The sequence below is a fragment of the Geospiza fortis genome, unplaced genomic scaffold (genome assembly GCF_000277835.1).
Source record: "Geospiza fortis unplaced genomic scaffold, GeoFor_1.0 scaffold12, whole genome shotgun sequence".
Lineage (NCBI taxonomy): Eukaryota > Metazoa > Chordata > Aves > Passeriformes > Thraupidae > Geospiza > Geospiza fortis.
Genome location: NW_005054323.1, coordinates 2,022,636 through 2,028,598, shown reverse-complemented (window position 1 = coordinate 2,028,598; position 5,963 = coordinate 2,022,636). Strand labels below are relative to the sequence as shown.

The 5,963-nt window shown below is 40.6% G+C and overlaps 1 protein-coding gene across 1 annotated transcript in view; it reads left to right on the top strand.

Moving 5' to 3' along the window:
• LOC102045627 (transducin-like enhancer protein 4) overlaps positions 1-5,963 on the top strand; it is a 95,693-nt gene that overhangs the window by 10,824 nt on the left and 78,906 nt on the right. The gene's annotated exons all lie outside the window — the stretch shown is intronic.

Genomic DNA, 5,963 nt, shown 5'->3' with positions numbered 1-5,963 from the left:
AGACCTCAGACCTGGCAAAGTTAGGGTTATAGGATGTTACTGACAGTTGCCCCATGACTGAAGCTATCATTTACCATGTTAACTTGACAGTATTATTTAAAATTATTCATAAGGCAAACTTGAGTGAGCTTTTAGCTGGGGGTTAAAGAAGAGAAAGCATTTTGATTACACTTTTTCTTTCTCAAGTGTCTTTGCTTCTTGGCAGGAGAGGTGGATCTTCATTTTTGCGCACATTCCTTATAATGAGATAGACTTTGGGAATTCTAGATTAAAATATTTGGATATCTGATTAATCTCTCTTTCTCAGTAACTTATATGTGCTGGTAAACAAATTTCTCCTATATATCATGCAATTCAAATGTTACTTTTTAAAACCAGTGGGAAAATAGAGAAATCTTCGAGCAAGGTTTTTATCTTGGATAGCCACTTTTCTCCTTTTCTACCCTTTTACGGGGGTGAATAAGAAGTTCTCAGCCATGCTTCATATCTGAAATGAGTGTTGACTTCTTTTTGATGACACAGTGCTGTTTTCCAATTACACTTTCCTATTAATAAGTGCAAGGGAGACAAAATAACTAGTGCTGTATTTTCACCTGTCTGCCTTGAGAGGTCCTGTGTTGGGTTTGAAGTGGACTAGCCACCGTCTTGCCACTTGACAGCCAAGAAGCCAGGGGCAGCATGGATTCCATGCGGGCGTTTGAGACCAGCAGCTGCGCCAAACTGTGTCATTTTGGTTCAGAGGGATGTGAGTCTCCACTGTGTTTTTATGGTGGGTGCGGGAGGAAAAAGTTCAGTACTCGTCCTTCATGAAGTACTGTGGATCTGCAGAGAAAAGTCAGTGTTGCTGTTTGTTCTGGTTTGTGCTCTAGATACCTGCTGATGCTTATCCAGGGGCTTGCTTGCCTCAGATCCGGGGAAGAGGCCATTTTTAATTCAAGGCATGTAACAAATTACTGGCTGGGGTTTCTCCAACTGCGAGTTTGTGAGCTCTGCAGCCCTTTGCAACAGTCTTGTGACATTTCTGTCTCTCTACTGAAATGGTAGTGATATGTACGTGATGGGGCATGATCTAAGATTTAGTTACTTAACATCCATTATTAGATGAGAGATTCTAGAGAACCACTGAATATTGGATGAAGATGTGTTTGCTGTGGGAGGAAGAGGACTCCTTGCAAACCCGTGTTCACTGTGTAACAAGGTCCAGTAGTACCTTAACTGTTTTGGAGTCTCCTTTGTCCTTATGTTCCAGAGGTTACTAGGAGATATAACACCACAGATACTTGAGCTGTCCTCCTGTCTGCTATTCTGTTAATTGTATTTGGAGAGCAAAGTTGGAAATAGCAGAGTCAGGTTTTTGTGATAACATTTGGAGAAGGAAAGAAAAGAGCATAAGACCAAACCAGGCCACAACACTTACACTTTTCCATTTGATGGAGAAAGCAAAGAAAAGGAAATGTTTGGAGGAAGCTGTTTATTTGGTTTTCTTCTCACATCTCCTACTTCCCTGCAGTGCCATTCGCTCTGTATGAGAACCATCCACTTTCTTAGTGCCCTGTTTGAAAGATGGCATTGTGCTGATGTGTAAAAGAGAGTCAGCTACAACACCACTAATGCTGGATTTCTGTAATTTTGTAGAGCATGTGACTAGATACAAAGTAGGTGCCTCTTGAAATACACATCCACAGTCTTGAATAACACAAGGTTTGAAAAACTTTAGGCATAAAAAACTCCCTGTATGCTTGTCTCAGTGTGTTAACAAAGGATAGATTGTCTATTCTTATGCTCAATTTGACCAGTAGACTTTTCTGTCCTGGTTGCAGAAGGCTGTTGCAGTCTGAACATGTTGCTTATTTACAGTTTTTATCAATACTTCCTAATTTCTGCTGGCAGGATGTATGTTTTCTTTCTGTCTCTTCTTAATATCTAAAACAACAGCAGAATCAAGCATTGATGAGGCTTTCCTGCTTATTTGCTGTATTAAATATCCTTAGCAACTTCATCCAAATGTCAAGGAATTTTTTTATGTCAGAGTTATTTTTTTACGTATTTATTCTTGAAAAGCAAATTGTGTATAAGCTCTTGGTTTAATTAATTCAAGACTGATACCCTGCTTCCTTTGCACCTCCCTGCTTTAAGTCTTTTCTAGAGGTGGAAAACAAAACTAATAATGTGTCTTGAATGCAAAGAACATAAATAGAATATTTACCATTGGTATCTACAAGGCAGTTAGTTTTCTTACCCCCACAAAGTTTCCCTGGTTTATCTCTGTAGACAAGTGACACTAAAAATGCCTCCTGTTTCAGTTGTTGGCAGCGTAAGAAAAAGTCTTACAAGTGTGTGCCTGTGACATCCTAGAAATTTCTGGGGCATGGTTTCTTTTCTGACATTTTTTATAAAACCAGAATCTACCAAGGGTGAAAATTGTTCTTGTTCTTAGGTTTGATCATGTATTTAGAGATGCAAAGAGGAACAGCACCACAAGACTGTACAAAAAGAGGGCCCCCCTGAGCATACATGTGGTTGCTCTTTTCTTTCTGAGGTTGTAGGTTTCTGTTTGAGGATGAGTTTTCAAGCATGTATACAAGATGCTTCTAAAACTAATATTAGCAGCCTTGCTATTATACACCTAAAGAACCTTCGTCCATGGAAAGACATGAGACTTTTCTTTGCAGATACAAATGTCTAGCTTCTTTGCATTTGCAACATTTTTTTTCAAATATTCTTTCAGTCAAATGGACATAGAGGCCTTATGAATGTAGTAATTATCTTTTGTCCTTTGTTTAGTTGCTGTTAGCTCTATTTTTGTCCTTGGAACTCAGGTGTGTATTTTGTCTGAAGCCTTTGTTTTTAACATCTCTTTGTGTAGGTGAAAGAATCCTGGGGTAATCTTAGTTTACACATTTTGAAAGAAAAATGCAGCTGTAAGTATGCACTGCATTAAGGGTCAAGAGGGTTTTTTTCAAGCCTGTGACAGACCTGGAGGGCCTGAAAATCTGTAGACAGAGAGAATGCTTCTCTGTATTAATGTAAAGCAAGGCAGAAAGCTCTCAGGTGGATGAGATGCAGCTGCCAGGATCTGGGGCTTGGAGAGAAGCTAGTGCAAGTTTCTTGACTATGCTGTCAAAGGATTCCCGGGAGACCTTGGATAAGCTACTTTGCTCTCTGCAGCAAGATGGGAGCAATGATGGGGGCACTTTTGCATCACTGGGCTGCAGGACGAGGGCAGACAAGTGCTTGATGTGTGTGGTGTAAGTGACTCAGCATGGTACCAAAGAAATCTAGCACACATGGAGGGTACTTCATAGGGGAATGTTGATGTTGCAGGGGTGGCTCAAATCTCTCATTGCCTGAAGTCACCCAAGTTGGTGCTGTCGGGACACATTGCCTTGGCTTAGTAGTTTCAGAATCACTTTTCAAAGAGTGGCACCTAATATTTATATCAAAGTAGAAGCATAGTGTGAATTTTTCTTAAACAAGCTTCAGAAGGCAGGACTCTTGATTCATCTCAGTTCAGCTGGCTTTTTTTGTCTATTAGCAAGACCCATGTTTCTTCTGTCCCAGGAAAATTACTGATATACCCAGCAGAAAACACTCTGGTTTGTGTGAGATTCTTAATGGTCCACTAAAGCTGAAAGAGGAGAGGTGCAGTCTGTGCTGTCCCCCCTGGAAAGACTCTGGTCAGCTGAATGATTTGTGCTGGGTTACAGTCCCTGCCCAAAACCTATTTACATGATTTACTCTGTGGTGTTTTATCATGTACATTGGTTCGAAGCAGGGACTGGAGAAGAGACTTGCCTTCTCCAAGGGAAGAATTGGGCATATTTCCATTTTCCACAGAAACCTGTTAGGCAGAGAAAGAGAACTAAAGAAAGAAAAGAAGTAATGTGTAAATTGGTCCGACTAAGCTCTTTAACCACTATGCTATTACGCAGAAGTCTGTCTGGTCTCCACTCCTTTTTTTTAATGTGTTGCTGCTGTATTTTATGAATGAAATGCTGGGGAACATGACTGGAGAAGGACTGAGTTGCTGGACTTGCAGGGACCAGGTTTTTGCAGGGCTGAGTTGTGAGCTGTGTGACAAAGAACTCGATAATTTTTAAACCAAGGACTCAGCAGGGTAGCTCCAGTGCTGAAGATGGAAACTCGTATACACTTTTGCTGACTTCATCACTGTGTCATTCCTGAGTGGGGAGACTAGGGCTGAAGACTGTAGTTTGGGATTTTTCTGGTAATATGCTCTGGTTTTTTTAGGATGCAAAGCTACATTTACATAGCTGTAAGTAAGAGTAGAAGCCCCCATGTGCTTAGGTATTCTAGAAAATCCTCTTGAGTATCTGTCTCTTGCTAACATTCTGCAGAATTACATGTCTAGTCTGTTAAGACATTTTTAAAAATCCCATTACATATCTTCTGGAGACTTCACCTGTGGCTTTCACTGCTTCAGATATCTGTCTGGGAAGTGGAAGTAATATTGTTTCCTGAAGCATTGCCCTTACCACAGGGGATTGTTTTGGAGAGCAGAGTATTAAGAAACAGGAGGTTAGATGCTATTACATGGGAGTCACTTAGAAGTGGCTGTGTTTATCCAGTAGGGTGGTATGCTTGGGGCAGAGTGCTCTTTCCCAAGACAGTTTTGTCCTCCTTTTGTTTCCCATGTGAATTCTGCTATCCTCTGTTCCAGCTGCAATTAACAGGTTCGAGTAATGTACCTTTCAGTGATAGTGCTGTCAGTGCTTTGGTTTGTATTGAGGAAGTTTGCCTGTGGTAGTCCATCTTCTCAGCCTCTGTTCTCCATTTGGACAATGGGATAATACTGCTTTTTTAACCAGGGTGGGATTTTTTGGGGAAAACCAAACCAAAATTTCTTACCTTGTGGTAGTATTCATGTGCAACCTTAACAATGCATGTGTAGCTATGCATGAGTGGTTGCAGCACCGTGGGATTTTGGTTCTCTGGTACAAGCAATTACATTGTAAAGTTAGGGATAATAGGGAGTTTGATACACTTTTCTGTGCTGGCTGGTTCTATGTGGAACTATGCAGAATTAGTCGTAGGCACGATCTTGGTGTAGCTCTCAAATAGATCGTTTCCCAATCTCTTTTTAACCAGGATTGTATTTTTACCTGCCCACTACACAATGAATTCCTCAAGGCTCTTTCTTAATTTATTTATTGCAGAGGTTGAAGGAAGGAAGGTGATGACAATGAGAGATGTCAAAAGATTAGGCAAACCAGCTTCATATTCAGTAGGGAGGATCACAGCTTTGACTGAATCATCACTCCTCAGTATATAAATACCCTACACAAGAGAAGCTGTAAATGTAATTTGAGCATTAATGCAAGTTGAACTTCTGGAAAGAAGTACTAGCCTAAGGACTCTCTTCAATACAATATAAAAGAAAGGTTTGATATCTGGTTCTCTCTGCAACACTGCTCTGCTTTTCCACTTTGGTGGAGCAGTGGAATTTAGGTGGTAAAGCAGGTCACTTTCTGTATTCGCGCATCAGTTTTCTTCTACCTGTTGTGGTTACGCTCCCTCAGAAGGGAGTCAACTTTAGATGCAGAACAGCTATGAATTTAATAAAATTATAAAATCTCTCAGCGTACAGTCTAGGTTAGTCAGTAGAGCTGGAGATTTACAACCATAACACAGGTTCTGCAGTGGATACTGAGAGTAATTCTGTCTTGCTTTAGACTGCCGAAAAATGGCATCTATTTTGAATACTTTGTTTACAGGTACAGAGTTAAAGTGGTGTTTGGTGCATGTGGATGGTATTTAAGAGTATGACTGAAGTACACGCAGGTGTGCTTGAACAGACTTGCTCAGGTCCTAATAACTGAGGAGTTGGCAAGTTTTGACTATGCTGAGTATTTATCCAGCTCCTTGGGTTATTCTGTAGCTAGTTTAAAGCAACTTCGGTTTTGTGTTCAGGAGCAGAAGTTATAGTTGTGATGGGAAAAGTA